General features: G+C 48.1%; 1 protein-coding gene across 1 annotated transcript in view; it reads right to left on the bottom strand.

Moving 5' to 3' along the window:
• Nucleotides 1–16,511, bottom strand: part of SPATA13 (spermatogenesis associated 13) — a 256,520-nt gene that overhangs the window by 142,393 nt on the left and 97,616 nt on the right. The gene's annotated exons all lie outside the window — the stretch shown is intronic.

The following is a 16,511-nucleotide window of genomic DNA, read 5'->3' as shown; positions in this document are numbered from 1 at the left end:
GGAGGGAAAAGGAGGTTGGTTATGATTCTGAGAGTCCTGGGCTCCGTGCACGCCCGCCAGCGTGGACCCTGTCTGCCTGAGGCCGGCCACATGGTACACGGGTCGGATCTCCCAGGCATTTGAGCCATCCTTTCCCAGGGCCCATGTGCCCAGCTTTTCTCAAAAGCCAAAAACAGGAAATCTGTTAAGGAATTAACAATGGTTTTCTCTGGGTGGAGGAGTTTTAAGTGATTTATTTCTGCTTTAAACATCCCTGTATATTCCCCAATGGGCCTTCGTTGCTTTCATAATTAAAAAAAAAGAAAAGCAAGCCTGAGACAACTCCTACTTCCTCTTTATCATTTGTTATCTTGCATTTTTCTGTCCCAGGAAGCTTCTGCCCACCTTTCATGGAAGCGCCAAGCCTACATTCCCACTTGTAAGGAGAACGCAGCTAACGTCTCTCTCCGTACATGTGTGGTTCTCTCTCTTCTATTAAACTGTAATTGCCTGGTTGGCAAGGATTCCAAAACACCAGGCACCCCCTCCAGCTCCTAACCTTGCACAAAGACTTTTTCAGCTGATACTTTGATTCCGATTTTAAGCATTTAGTAATAACGACAACAACATCTGGAGTGTTTACGCCGGAATCTGCCTAAGCGCTTCACGAGCATCAACACTGAGTCCTCAAGGAACCCTAGGAACTGGGGGCCAGTATGATCCCCATTTCACAGGTGAGACCGTGGAGGCACAGAGCAGCTTAGTAATTTGCCTGAGATCACACAGTGAGTGAGCGGCAGGGCCAGAGCTGGAATCCAGGCAATCTGACTCTGAAGACCATAGTTTACGCAGAGATGATGTAGATAAAGTTAACTTACTTTCCTTGCAGCTCCTCCTGCTGCTGGGCATGGGGGGCAGAGGCAAGGGAAGACCACTCACGCCATAAATCTTCCCAGAAACAACAGCAGGACCAATGTGAGTAACCCAGGCCATGTGCCAGAGCGGCAGGAAGTCTTCTGCATTCTGCAGTGTTTCGCTGCAGTCACACGCCAGTTCCTTGATAATCACTAACTAGGAAATTAAGCAGCAGTCGTAGAATCCAACTTTTGCAGAGAAGCAAACACTCCCAGGAGTTTGCAGGACGGAGGGATCTCGGTGCCAAACACAGATCTCAGCAGGGCGGGAGCCCATCACCTTCCACAGACACACCGACAGGGCATTCGGTGGTTGCCCCTCATTGGCACGTTAGGGGCACATAACTAAGAGGCCACAGGCTGTCTGAAGGGACGCCAGCATTTGACCCCCAGGGGTAACGCTGGCAGGAAGAAATTCTGTCTAAAACGCCTGGGTATTCCGCTCTGGGATGCTCTCTCAAAGCACTCTCCTGGGGACATGTGGACGGACCCGAGCGCATTGGTGGACCTGCCCTCGAGGGTCTCCACTCGTCTTGGGCTTTGAGAGGCTCCCTCCCCGGCTTTGGGCAGCTGGAGCTGGTCCAGCCCTTGGGAGGGCTGGTTACAGAGGAGACAGGAGATACGACTGCCCACAGGACAAGTTGGGATCCTCGGCTAAGTCAGGAGACAGACTGGGGAAAGCTGTGGTTCTCTGAGCAGGTGAGCACTTTCCAGGACCCTCTGTAGAGGCAGCTGCTGGGACCCAGCAGAGGGTGTCACAGATGCCCACCTCAGCGGGAGCAAAAGGAGTCTTGAGAAGCAGCTTTGGGAGCTGCCCCACGAAGGTGATTCCCTCGACACCCGGGTCCACGGGAAGCCACCCACCAGATGCAAAGGCAGGTTTGCTCAGTATTTTTTCTCCCTCAGTACCAATCTGAAAACTTTTCTGTTGAATTTGTATAGGATTCTCGAGTTGTAAACTATTCCTGGGTTTATCCTTGGCAAGGACTTGATAAGAACTTGCAAACAATGGCAAAGAAGAGAACATTGCCTGAGGATCTCAGTTTTTCAATTCAGCCCCCCGAACGCCTCTCCTGGCCCCCTCCACACTGGCGTGTGACTGCAGGCGTGTTACCGCAACTCTCCAGGGCTCCGCGGTTCTCTCTGGGCCACGGGGACAGGATTAGTGTCTCCCTGATGGGGTGAGAATTCCACGAGGTAATCCCTGTAAGGTTCTTCCCTCGGGGGCGAGCGCATCGTAGGTCCCAAATAAGAGCTGGTTCTCCATCCTGCTGTCATTGTCAGGTATCGAGAGGTAACCAGGTGCAGGCGCCAAGCCAGGGCTAGAGATGGCCAGACGATAACGTGGTCCCTCCCCTCGGGAAACAGTCCAGCACATGGTTCCCAAAGTCTGGTCCCCGAAGCAGCAGCATCCTAGGGACTTGCGGGAAACACCAACTTCCAGGAGCCGCCCCAGACCTACTGCATCAGAGCCGCTGGGGGTGGGGGGCAGGGCCGGCCACCTGCGGTTTACAGGCCCCCAGGTGACTCGCAGCTACAGGCTGAGAGCCAGGACAGAAGGAATGGCGCGCATCTGACGTGCTTTCTGTCATGATGCTGAATTTTAGTGAATTGAGTTTCCTGTGCTCTGAGCTCCCTTGGTTCCGGAACACGCCATGTGTGAGGAATTCACGGACGCCAAGAGTTGCCCAGACACACTTCTGGTAACTACCGTAAATGCACACGGAGACTGGCACGCGTGGCATTTCTCCAACTCTGCATTTTCCTGCTGCAAATGAGGAGCAATGGATCACTTAATTAGAGAGAGGCAGGCCCTGCTTGGCAAGCTGAGAGGGTGCAGGGCGTGAGCCCTCTCGGGCATGGAGGAAACGGGATGAGGGACGCCAGGCAGCCTGGCCCAGACCTGCCTCCCGGCTCCTGGTAGGTCCTACCTGGATCCATGTGCTCTGCAGGACGGCCTCAACGACGTGAGGACTTTCGTTCTCTCGTTCAGAGTTTGTAACCAATCAATTTATGAGCTGTAGTCGGTGTAACACATCAAGCGAATAGCCATCAACACAGACCACCTCTGCAGCCCCTTTACGGCCACTAACGCTATTCAAGCCCTTCTAAGTCCCCTTCTGGCAAACGAAAGGGTAAATTTTACCACGTGAGCTTCATAGGGGGGGTTTTTACGGACCACAATTATAACGTTGAAGCAGAACAAAATATGTGTTACTAGTGCTTTTAAAGAATGTGAACAGGGCTTCCCTGGTGGCGCAGTGGTTGAGAGTCCACCTGCCGATGCAGGGGACGCGGGTTCGTGCCCGGTCTGGGAGGATCCCACATGCCGCGGAGCGGCTGGGCCCGTGGGCCATGGCCGCTGAGCCTGCGCGTCTGGAGCCTGTGCTCCGCAACGGGAGAGGCCGCAGCAGTGAGAGGCCCGCGTGCCGCCAAAAAAAAAAAAAGAATGTGAACAAAAGTCGTTTCTTCACATAAAGACCCTCCAGCTCCAAGCTGTGTCTCTGTGGCCCAAACGAATGAATGAAGTGAAGAGCAAACTAGGGGCTGCTGAAGCCTGGTGCAGTCACGGGTCTGGGATGGTTTCCTTGCTCTTTTCTCACTTTTTAAAAGGAATTTAAGGACCATCGCAGGGAGCTTCCTTCTGGGGCAACAAAGCTCAGAGAAAAATCACACACTGCAGACAGTTCTCGAGAACTGGAAAATGAACACACCTCTGAAAGTCCCATGATTTGTTCAGATCTACACAGTGATTAATCAAATAAGGTGATCCCTGAGAACGAGGAAATATATTTGACAAAGTATTTGATTGTTGAGACGTGAGAAACTGCAGGCAAGGTTGGGAATGATCCCAGGGCGTAAGGGTCCAGATACGAGGCAGTCTGGATGGCCCAGCAAGGACAGAGGGAGCTGCAGGAGAGCAGCAGGAGGAAGAAGAAGCCTAGACGGGCCCAAGCGGTGGCATCTCCTCGCCCCTCGCGCAGCCGGCTGGGGTCCCCGTGTATCGGTAGAGGACTCTCTCTGTCATCAAATCTGCATTGATCTCCCAGTTCAATCCGCAGTGTAGGTTGCTGCTCCACTGCGAGAAGCGTCTGGTGCCGTCGGGTAAGAATCAAAGCCGAGCGGAGTGCTGAGCTCCTCCGGCTGCAGGGACGGTCGGGCCTCGCTGCGAATCCCACCTGCACCCCCTCCGTCTATAAGACAGCAGGCCGGAGGCTCACGCTCGCTGAGATGCTTCACGTTTCTTCATCCGTACGACGGGGGGACGCTAGCCACCAGCAGAGCCGTCGTGCTCATGAAGATCCAGTGTCGATCCGGGCACAAGGTGTGGCACGTGTGCCCAGGGTGTGATGGTGGCAGCCAACCTCCACGGTGTCCCCCCACCGCCGCCCCGTGTGCTGCCCTCACTGGGGACACGCCGGCCTGTGCCACCAGCACGGCCCTGCAGAAACAGGGGCGGCGTGACTTCTGAGACAAGGTCGTGACAGACAGACACAGCGCTGGCCTGGATCATTCTCTCTGGGGGGCACACACCAGTGACATGGGGACACCCAGACGGCCTCTTGGAGAGGCCGTGACGTGAGGCACTGAGGCCTCCCGCCGAGAACCAGCGCCCGCCTACAAGGTGAGTGCGTGAGCATCTTCGATGTGGCTCTGCCAGCCGCGGTCCAGCCCGCACAGTGGGGCAGCCTGAGCCGACCTCTGACATCAGGGCACCCGGCGCTGCAACCACCCAGGTGAGCTGCTCCTGAGCTCCTGACCCCCCAGGCGCCAGCTTATTATTGTCGTAAGCGCTAAGCTGGGGGTCACTTGTGACGAAGGGAGCGGTAACAGTAACCGCCACTCTGGGAGGCTCTTGGAAAACAGGTGATGCTTGAGGCCAGCTCCTCCAGGGCCCCTTCCTGACGAGGAAAGAACTCAAATGTCCTCTAAGAAGCATTTATTTATCTCCACCATCTCCAAAGGGCAGACAGACCTGAGGACCTGCAGGGTCCCTTCGTTTCCCGTGATCCTACCTTGTCTCCTCCCCCGAGAGAACGTTTCTGGAAACTCCTCAGCCACACTCTAGACCTGTCCCGGGCTGGGGTTGGGAGGCTTCAATAGCAAAGCGAGAGGAGCTGGACTGACCTCAAGCTGCTTCCAGAAGCAAAAATCAAAACTGGAAGAAACCATCTGAATCCAGAAAAAATGAAACATGACTGAGGCAGCAGCGCTCTTAAAGTCAGAGGGCTGGTGAGCCGGGGAGGGCCGTGGCCTCGCGTCTGTGACGTCCTACACACACACACACACACGCACACGCACACGCACACGCGCACACGCACACGCACACGCACACGCACACACACACACACACACACACTGAGCTGGCTTCCACAGCCTCATGCACTGGTTTCCAGTCAGTTCTAACACTCAGGAAACAATGAGGAAACACACAGTCAGATCTGATAGACCCCCAGCAAGAGGAACAACAATCCTTCTCTTGTCGACCTTCGAGGAACTGACTTGCAGCCTCTCCAGAAGCTGTTTCTGGGGAGCCCCTGTCCAGCCTCGCTGCCCATCTGACTTAGAAACCTGACCAAGGTCGACATTTGTCCATCAGGCTGCAGCTGACCTGTGCGCCGCTCAGAGAAGCACGAAAGAGAAGTGAAATTTCTCTTGCACATCCACACTTGTAGGCAACTTTTGCATGACTCAAGCGACCTGTACGAAACAGAAAACCCATAACCCCAGAGAATATTCTGCAAACTGACAGGACCTCCTCCTCGCTTGCGTGGGTGTTTCTATAACTTGTATTATTTCCTTGTCTCATTTAAAAAGGTAACCCAGCTGCTTTACAGAAGTAACTTATTAAACCACCAGCTCAAAAAACAATTGATGTCACCACCAACGATGGTTCGAACGAAAACAACTTTTGCCTAAAATATGAATTAACTGAAGTAAGAATGTCTCGGTACGTGCACAAAGTGGTTTAGTTACAAAACTACAACTTAAAGTGGACGTGGTCCAGGTCGCCTCTTCAGAAATGTTCCAGGAACACGTGAGGGAAGAGGACCAGCAAGTGCCCCAGAGACATCCCAGCTTCTAGGAAGTCAGGCTTCCTCGCCTGGAGGTCATCACAGCAAGGAGCCCCTCCTGCTGAGTGGAGTCTGTGAGGACGAACTGTAAAACAATTCTAGAAAGCGTGCAAGGCTATCTGAACCACAGAGGAGGTCTTGGCCGACACAGCAGGAGAAGGAGCACAGGAGGGTAAATGCATGGGTAAGAATTTGCAGCAAGAGCAGCCAACATCATATACCACGGCTAGGCACTGAAGGCCCCGCAGAGGGAGGCTGAGTCTCTGTCCACTGAGGCCAGGAGCCAGGGGAGACTGTGGACCAAGACAGAGAACGCAGCGCAGGACTGAGACCCACAGAGGGCTGTAGTAATTTAAACAGCATGGTGACAGAGATAGAGACAATTACACCAATGGAATAAATAGCAACTCTAAGCCGCTCCCTTGCTCATACCGTCAATTAGTATACGTCCAGGTGGCATCAGAACGTCTGGTTAGAAACCGGTAGGATAACAAGTCGCACATGAGATCTGTAACGAGCTGCTTGTGTTTAACAGATCAGAACATTTAGTTCATTTATTCAACAAACAGTGCCTGCCTGTTTCGGTGCCTGGTGCCACACTCGGCGTGGAAATTGCAGTGAAGAGCAAGGCTCGGTGTCCCGGAGCTGGTGTTCTGGCTGGAGACAGACGTGCACCTTCAGTTACGGTGCGTCGTGGTGAGGGGTAAAGTGCCGTGGGGCAAGAAGCTCAGAGGAGAGAACTGACCCGGCAAGTTCAGGGAGCGAGAAGATGTTTAGGCCACACCACTCGGCTTTGTCTGCAAGGCCAGAGGAGAGACGCCCGTCCTCACCAGTGTCCTGCCACGAACGTAGTTCAGGTCTGCAGGAAGGCATGGTGGGCAGGGATGCTTCTGTCCTAAATGAGAACGTTCTGGGGGCCGAGGAGACAAGTGGAAGTGGCCACATGAATGCTGACGGGAGAGGAGACCAGGAACCAGCACTTGGTAAGTCTTCAAGGACAGCGGTCCTTAAGTCATTCAGAAGGACCCAGAGAACTGAAGGGATGAGAATGCTCCTCAACTAACTGGACCAGCCTAGGACAATCTTCACAACAATTCCAAGCAGGGACAGTGTAAACGACAAAGTTACAAGTCACTAGGGATTATGAACGTGGGGGCAAAGTAACCAAACTAGGATACTACCAGGCAAATTCCGAAAGTGTATTTTTAGAAAAGCTATGGCCCGAGTAGGAACTGCAATAACGGCTCCACATTAGAAAATTTATGTGTAATTCACCCCATTAGGAGATAAAAGCAAAAACAAAAAGCTTGGTTCATTAGACGCAGCCAAAGTATTTGATTCAGTTCAATAACTATTTCACCACAGACAGTGAAATGTTCCTAGTTTACTGTTAGTGAACTAGGAGCTCAAGAAATATTTATTAATTTTATACGGGGCATCTTTCAAAAATCTAGTGCAAATATTGTCTTTAAAGGTAAAATATTAGGAGCTTTCCCTTCAAAGAAAATAAGGAGCAGAGATCTGCTCTTGCTGATTCTATTAAAAATTACACTAGTGATCTAGCCAGCAGACAAGAGAAAAAAGAAATGTAAGGATTGAAAAGAAAGAAAAAGCTGTCATTAACAACAGAGAATGAGAGTCTAAATGAAAAATTCCCCAAAAATCCTGGTATTTATAAACTATTAAACCTAGAAGAGGGCTCTGCAAGGTTGCTGGCTGCAAAATCAATTCATGAAAACCACAGCATTTCCATATACCAGCAACAAACAATTAGCATATGGAACCTCCCTGGTGGCGCAGTGGTTAGGAATCCACCTGCCAACACAGGGGGCACGGGTTTGATCCCTGGTCCGGGAAGATCCCACATGCCGCGGAGCAGCTAAGCCCATGCGCCACAACTACTGAGCCTGAGAGCCACGACTACTGAGCCCGTGTGCCACAACTACTGAAGCCCGCGTGCCTAGAGCCTGTGCTCCACAACAAGAGAAGCCACCACAATGAGAAGCCCAAGCACCGCAACGAAGAGTAGCCCCCGCGCACGCAACTAAAGCCCGCGTGCAGCAACGAAAACGCAACACAACCATAAATAAATAAATAAATTTATATTAAAAAAAAAAACAATTAGCACAGGTCACTAAGAAATCCCATTCACAATAACAAAATTTATGGGTACCTAGAAATAATTCTCAGAAAAGATATATGAAATATTTGTATAAAAAATGATAAAACTTTACTGAATGAAATTAAAGAAGATGTTTTCAAAATGGTGAGATTTATAACATTTCCGGATGGGAAGGTTCAATATCATACAGATGGCGGTTTTCTCCCAAATAATGTAAATATCAGTGCAATTCCAATCAAAAGACCAGCAGGATATTTCAAGGAAGCTGACAAGCTGTTCTTAAAATTCACGTAGAAAGTAAAGGACCAACGATAATCTTGAAAAAGAAGCATGACTTATTTGAAATGAAGAAGTATAATAAGGCTATAGTAATTAAAACAGTATGATAACAGAAACAGAGACAATTACACCAATGGAACAGATGGAGAATCCAAAAGGATGGACCCACATATACATGATAAATTAATACATGACAAGCGGGCGCTAGAACTTGGTAGAAATAATGGACCATTCAATACGTGGTTCTGGGACAAACAGCCATCATACACGGGAAATTGTATCCATATCTCATAAAAATAACTCTAGCCAAATGAAGACATAACTAAATGTACCAAACTGAAAGTAGAACATATATGACACTGGGGTACAGGAAAGAGTTTCTCGAATAAGACAAAGCAGAAACAATAGAGGAAAAAAATGATAAATTGGTTTACATAAAAATATGGAGTCCACAGGGAACTATATTCAATATCTTGTAATAACCTATAATGGAAAAGAACCTGAAAAAGAATATACATATATGTATATAACTGCATCACTTTGCTGTACAACTGAAACTCACAAAACATTATAAATCAACTATACTTCAATTTTTAAAATATATGGAGTCAACAAAAGCCCCCATGTAAGGGTGGATTCCAGAATCCATGTTGGAGAGAAAAAATCATGAGCATCTGAATTAGGATACTGGCAATAGAGGTGGAATGGATGGAAGATGTTAGAGTTTATTCTCTTGGAATTAGAAATATTTTTCCCTAGTCTCTTTATTTTTATGAATAAAGAAGGAGGCAAGAAGGTTATACTCACGGATAACACAACACATTTCAGCCTTTATCTGCGGTCCCAAAGCCTTGGTGTCGGCTCCCCCAAGCCCGGTGTCAGGTGTAATTCCTCACGCCCTTACCTGAAGTTGGTTATTGACTGGAAAGGTCTGCCCCGCCTCTGTGTACTCTGCTTCATGGGCTATAAAGTTATCACCCCAGTATCACAGGCTAAGGATTTATTCCCTACATCGTTTTCAAGCACCTTGTCAGCAAGGTTGTATTTACTTTGCTTCTATGTCCCTAGGATCTAGCACGGTAGGGGCTCAATCAAGGCCTGATAATAAAAAATTATAATAAATAATAGATATTATAATAAATAATTATAAATAAATAGTAAATGGTCATTTACCCCCAAACTCTGCTTCTCCCCTACCTTCCACTAGGGACTAGCCAAGTTGAGGCCTAGATCAGGGTAACAAGTGCTCAGGGCTGCAGATTCAAGGGAAGCACTTGACCTCCCCAGCAGCTCAGGAGGTTCAGGGGGTTTGGAGTTGACCCATGGACTTACTTTAATATTCAGTGAATGTGGACCTCGTTCCCTCAATCCTGGCTCCAAAATGCAGTCCACTCCTCAGGTCTGTCCTCACGTTTCCCTTATTCCTTGTAGCATCCACTGGGCAAGGGGGAATGAGGTCTGATCCACCAGCATCTCCCCCCCCTTTCCTGCCCCCTGACCGGCGCTCCCCCGGCTGAGGGCTGAGGGCTCAGGGAAAGCAGGCTTAGGCGGCAGGGGACACGGCAGTACTGATTCTATGGGCTCCCCACTTCCTCTGTGGGCAGCCAGTAAAGGTGAAACCAAGTGCCACGATTCCTCATATAGCTGGAACTAAATAGTTAACAATAGAGTCACAAACTGTTAAAATAATATGATATTTTTGCCTGTCGAATTTGCAAGTTTAATAGTATAATGACATCCAGGGTTGGTAGAAAAGTAGTACTGGCCTAGAAGAGGAGTGAGAAACTTATATAAACTTTCTGTAAGGCAATTTGACAATGTGTGTCAAAAGCCTTGAAAATGTGCAACCCTTCATGAAAAGATGCTCAACGTTGCTAATTATCAGAGAAATGGAAATCAAAACTACTGTGAGGTATCACTTCACACTGGTCAGAATGGCCATCATCAAAAAGTCTACAAACAATAAATGCTGGAGAGGGTGCGGACATTCACACTGGTCAGAATGGCCATCATCAAAAAGTCTACAAACAATAAATGCTGGAGAGGGTGCGGACAAAGGGAACCCTCCTCACTGTTGGTGGGAATGTAAATTGGTGCAGCCACTATGGAGGTTCCTTAAAAAATTAAAAGTAGAGTTATCATATGATCTCAGCAATCCCACTCCAGGGTACATATCCAGAAAAGACAAAAGCTCTAATTTGAGAAGATATATGCACCACAGTGTTCACAGCAGCACTATTTACAATACAATAGCCAAGACGTGGAAGCAACCTAAGTGTCCACTGACAGATAAATGGGCAAAGATGTGGTACATATAGACAATGGAGTATTGCTCAGCCAGAAAGAAGAATGAAATCATGCCATTTGCAGCAACATGGATGGACCTAGAGATCATCATACTAAGTGAAGTAAGTCAGACAGAGAAAGACCAAATATCATATGATATCACTCATATGTAGAATCTAAAATATGACACCAATGAACTTATTTACAAAACAGAAACAGACTCACAGACATAAAAAACAAATTTATGGTTACCAAAGGGGAAAGGAGGGGAGGGATAAATTAGGAGTTCGGGATTAGCAAATACAAACTACCATATACAAAATAGATAAACAACAAGGTCCTACTGTATAGCACAGGGAACTGTAATCAATATCTTGTAATAACCTGTAAGGGAAAAGAATCCCTTTGACTCAGTGATTTCACTTCCAGTAATGTTTCCCAAGGACACAGTCAATGAGGCCTCAGATGACACTATCACAGACATTCACTGCAGATGATTTTACTGGACCAAAATTTACAATCAACTTAAATGCGTAGTAATGGGGTGCTGGTTAAGTGCATTACAGTCTATCCATATGATGGAATACTATGCACAAACTGGAAAATAATAATGATGTAGGAAATACTCCAAAAATAGAAAAGCCTCCAACAGAGTATGTATGGTACGAGCTCGTTTTTTAAAGTGTCCATTAGTTCTCACTCTGATTCCCTACGGCTGACTCAGGACACGTGTATACACACACACACACACACACACACACACACACACACACACACACACACACACACACACTGGAGAGGGGACTGTCATCAGTGGAAGAGAGACTTTCAACCCTTCTAGAAGACAGAGCCAGTGCAAGGGTGTTGATGGTTAAAACTGAGTGCAGTGAGCTGCGGTCCAGGACACTCACAGGAGGGACCGGGATGGGAGGGAGGCGGGCAATCCTTCTGGCATAACCCCGGGGAAGCTCTGGGCTTGGGGCCAATGGGCTTAAAGAGTAAGAACAAGGGAAGGTGCTGAAAAACAGAAACCAGCTGGAAGTGGTCCCGGGGAAACCTCAGCGCCCGTCTCCCCATCCCGCGTGCCATGGAAACCAGCGCATTCATTCCTCCACCCCACAGTGGAGGCTTCTTCTAAAGGGAAGCCAAGGGCACTGCCCAGGGAGACTCCCCTCTCTCAGGGCGAGCGATTCTGCACAGACGAGCAAGTCCCTGCATCCGGCAGGTCCTGCCCAGGTGGACTCCCCAGGGGGACACGCTGCACAGCCCAGGCATCCCAGGGATTGACTGAGGCCTCAGTTCTGACAATAAACAGGCCACATCTTACACTGAGGGGTCAGGTCCAATGTTAGAGGAACAAGAAATAGAGGTTTCAGCCTAGGCACAAAGGTGCGAAGGTGACCAGTAGAAGAACTACACATAGTAAGCATTAAAATTGGGAGAAGAGCGCAAGTGAACTTCTTTCCTACCAGAGGCTCAAGAGACACCCTGAGTCCATATATGAATGTATAGATAACGAGCAAATCAGCATCTTATTTAGACTCATGGGAATTGCCACCAAAAGGTCTAAAGCAAACATGATTACAAGAAGCTGCCCCTTCTCAACTCCCTGATTTTTTTTTTTTTTTACTGTGGACATATATAACTTCAATAAAATTTTAAAAATAAAGGGAAGAGACCGTAATAGAAATGACCACTGTGCTTTTCTACTTCCCATGTGTCATTCAGAGATCCGTAAGCATAAAAATGCTGAGGTCAGCATTCAGGTGCCTTTGGTGAGAGGGGATGATTTCTCTGTGAATTTCCATAGACGCAGAGCAGACGGCACTCATTTTTAATGCCTTCTGAGAGAACCAGCTTATCTAAATCAAAAGCCAGTGTATTTGCTTCTGTTTTCATTCCTCGCTAGGGCCTCCGTTTTGTTTGTTTCTTTTCAAGTCTGGCAAACCATTTCCCTGGCTTCTTGGGACTACACAGCAGTGCGTTTGACTGTGAATGCTCCCCGTTCTGCGTACAGCTTTCACTGCTTCCTGTGTACACAGGAGATTTTCACCAGCAAAACCCAGGTAACTGGGACTGAATAGAGAGCCAGAGCCTTACCATTTTCTGTCGTGAAAGGGAGACTTCAAAAGGGCATTTGAGTACCCAGCCATTTTGTAATCATCTTGGATTTCACTCTCTCCATCACTTAATAAATCTACTTTAATTTCTAGTATTTCCTTCCCCTGATAGAGCTGTGAAAGCTTTTTTCATTCCCTCCACTGCTCTGGCAAGTGCACATTCCTTCCCCCACTATTTTACTGCCTTTATCTCCCCTTCGCGTTTGTGCCTAATCTGAAGGTTCCCAGAAATATAGCTTTCAGAGAGGAAATGCAACTAAAATCCTATCAGTCGATTCCTCAAATGTTCAGAAAGGCCCGCAGAGGTGTGCACACGGTTACCTTTCGAATTCGCGTTCCCACATTCGTTCAAACGCACCTGATCCACTTTATCTGGAATCTCGAGTGAATTCAGGAACAAGATTTTTCTTTTGTTGTCTGTTTCTCTACAAGCTTTACCTATTATTCCCGTTTCTTTTAGCAGGTTCTTGGCTTTAGACCTGCAGCATGGGGTATGTGTAGAGGGGACCTGGCCCTCACCTTGAACTTGTCTGTGGTTTGCTCTGGAGCCCGAGCCAGCCGGTGGAATTGTTGGGACTCAGACCCAGCGAGACACAACGCGGGGACTGTTCTGTGCACGCCGCCCGCTGACCCACGGCTATGCGGGAACCAGCAGGGCTGGTCTCCACCCAACAACTGTTCAACGGACATGAGAGGAGAATCTGTCATGATTCCCACCAACTCCAGTGGTGGAATAGTTCACATTTCCATATACAAGGAAAAGTTGAGGGCAGAGGAAAGATAACTCAGTTTCTAACAGATGAGAGATGAAAGATGGGGAAGATTTCTATTACTTAATATTAACCAGACACTCAGTGGCTCAGATAACAGAAACCTATTTTCTCACAGTTCTGGAGGCTGGATGTCCAAGCTCAAGGGGTCATCAGGGTTGGTTCCTTCTGAGGCCTCTCTCCTTGGAGTGCAGACAGCCACCACTTTCTGCACCTTCACGTGGCCTTCCCTCTACCTGGGTCTGTCCTAATCTCCTCTTCTTGTAAGGGCCCTTCCCAATGGCCTCATTTTAACTTAAATATCTTTTCAAAGGCCCCATCTCCAAATACAGTCAGATTCTGAGGTGCTGGGGGTTAAGGACTTCAGCACACGAATTGTGGGGGAGGGGGAAGATCAGCCTGTAACAGAGACCTTTCATGTTCGTTCCATGTCTGTCCTAAAACACATTCTCTGTAGGCTTATTTTAGCTCATTTCGTATACCCCCCTTTTCTCTTTCTATTCCCTCAACAGTTATTTATTGAGTTCCCATTATACTGAGTTTCCGTAAATATTGATTTTCCTCACACTGTGCTTGGTGCTGGAGATCCCAGGATGCCTCCTGTCACTGAGCAGAAGTTGACATGTAAAAATATCATAACAGCCCAATTAGTACTGTAAAGAAGGGACGGATAACGTTTCCTGGGAGTTCAGAGGACCAGCGACACCTGCCTGGGAGCAGACAAGTCTGAGCAGAGAAGATGATAAGCAGGAAGCTTTTAAAATGATGGCTATGAGTTCATGAGGAAGAGACACGGAGATAACATCGTTCTAGAAAAAAGGAACACAAAGTACTACGTGCTGAAGCCCGACAGGGTATGTACGGCACAGTGGCTGTGAGCAGGGCGGATGGCAGGGAGTGGACACAGTGAAGATGGAGAGGTGGGTGGGGGCCAGGCTAGGAGATTAGGACTTCAGCCAGAGCCAGCCCACTGACATTTACAAACAGTAATTAACTAGTAAATCAATATATTAAAATCTAGTTCTGAATGCTTTCTAGGTTTCTGAGTACTGTGTCTATTACTGAGCCTTGAGTAATTTTCCTTGCCATCTAGACTCCTAGCTCAGGGACTGCACACCTTTACCTGCCATTTCACTTGCCTTCCCACGCTCCTGTCATTGTCACCATGAGTGAAAACGTGAGTAGATGAATAGGAAGCCTTTTCTTTCCAAGAAACGACTGTCTCTGTGCCTGACGCTTATCCACAAAGACAAAGATGCTCGCATATGTATGTGTATATAAAACACTTTTCCTTAATATGTATATTTAAGGGAAAGTGTTGTAAGGATTTCTGGATTTATGCCTGTTCTCAGAAGTTTCAAATCAGAACTATTTAAAAAATTGAGCGGGTTGAATCCTTCATTTTATAGGCTGATGGAACCAGGGTCCCTTTAAACTAACATGAAGTGAAATCAACATATCCTTTTTGTCAAACACCAAACACCCTTTTCTTTTTTCTTTTTTTTTTTTTGCGGTTCGCGGGCCTCTCACTGTTGTGGCCTCTCCCGTTGCGGAGCACAGGCTCCGGACGCGCAGGCTCAGTGGCCATGGCTCACGGGCCCAGCCGCTCCACGGCATGTGGGATCTTCCCGGACCGGGGCACGAACCCGTGTCCCCTGCATCGGCAGGCGGACCCTCAACCACTGCGCCACCAGGGAAGCCCACCCTTTTCTTAAAAAGGCCCCATTGGATCTTTACACTGGTCAACAAAACAAGACTGTTCGCCCCACAGGGCCCGTTCCTTACTGGCATTTTCTCAGCATTTATGCAGGTGGTGGACAGCCTCACGCTTGTTGCATATTGCTTGGATAAGTAACTTCCTTTATAAACCGTTAAAAGCACAACATTTGTATCTTTCCATTACCCACAGCGCCTGGACTACAGAAAATAGTAACGGCAAACACAGTACCTGGTGCCCAATACTTCATGGACCACGAACTCTTTAATTCTTGTAATAATCTGTGAGGTAGGTACCATTATTATCTTTATGTTAAAGATGGAAACACTGAGGCACAAGGAGGCTGAGCAAGTTGCCCGAGGAGCGACGACTCGGCAGCGGCGAGGAGGAGTCGTGCCGAATGTGGCTCCAGGGTCTGGATCTTGATCAACGAGTCAGAAGGTTTCCTGAGTATTTGTTCACACTCCGCACATCATCTGAGCCTGGGAACTAGTGACAGGACTGGACCCCTCCGTCCACTCAGCTGCTGGGCGAACTGGCAGCCAAGTGCTGGGCTCCCAGGACAGTGCCTGGCAACGCGTCCCACCGTGGCGCCCAGCTCTGTGCCAGGCGCCGAGCCGTACAGCTGTGCAAGGTCAATAGAGCTGTGTGTGTGGCCGGCACGAGGCCACTGACAATGGTCTGCTTTCTTCTCCCTGAGCACCAGCAGATACGTCACCAAAAGGCTTTTGTTTTTATAAATACGGCTCAAAGAGACTCTGAACGGAGAATGGTGGTTACCATAACTTTAAAATTGTTTCTAAAACTATGAAGGATAAATTATAGTTAATAATAATAACTACCTTGACAAATGGCTGGTACTGGACCAAGTGCTTTATTGCACTCTCATTTAAACTCCCCCAAGAACCCTGAGCAGGAGGAACCAGCCTCCCATTTACAGACAGGGAAGGAGGCTCAGGGGTCAAGGTCACACAGCTGCACATGCAGAGCCCTCTTCCTCCCCCGCCTCCTTTTCCTCAGTCCTTTTCTGTCCCCTCCTTTCTCCCCGACCCGACTTCAGACCCTGTCCATTTCTCTCTCCTTATAAATTGAAGTATAAGTGACAAGCAGTAAAATACAACTTATTTTTCAGTCAATTTTGTTTGGAATAAAATAGCATTGCGGTTACATATTTTCTTTTAGATCCTTATCTCTTAAGATGCATAATCAAGTGTTTACAATGAAATGGTAAGTTGTCTACCTTATATAA

The sequence above is a fragment of the Aethalodelphis obliquidens genome, unplaced genomic scaffold, assembly GCF_003676395.1.
Source record: "Aethalodelphis obliquidens isolate GAN/ISIS:26980383/991018 unplaced genomic scaffold, ASM367639v1 scaffold16, whole genome shotgun sequence".
NCBI lineage: Eukaryota > Metazoa > Chordata > Mammalia > Artiodactyla > Delphinidae > Aethalodelphis > Aethalodelphis obliquidens.
The sequence above is the reverse complement of the archived record's forward strand: the minus strand, read 5'-3'. Positions and strand labels throughout refer to the sequence as shown.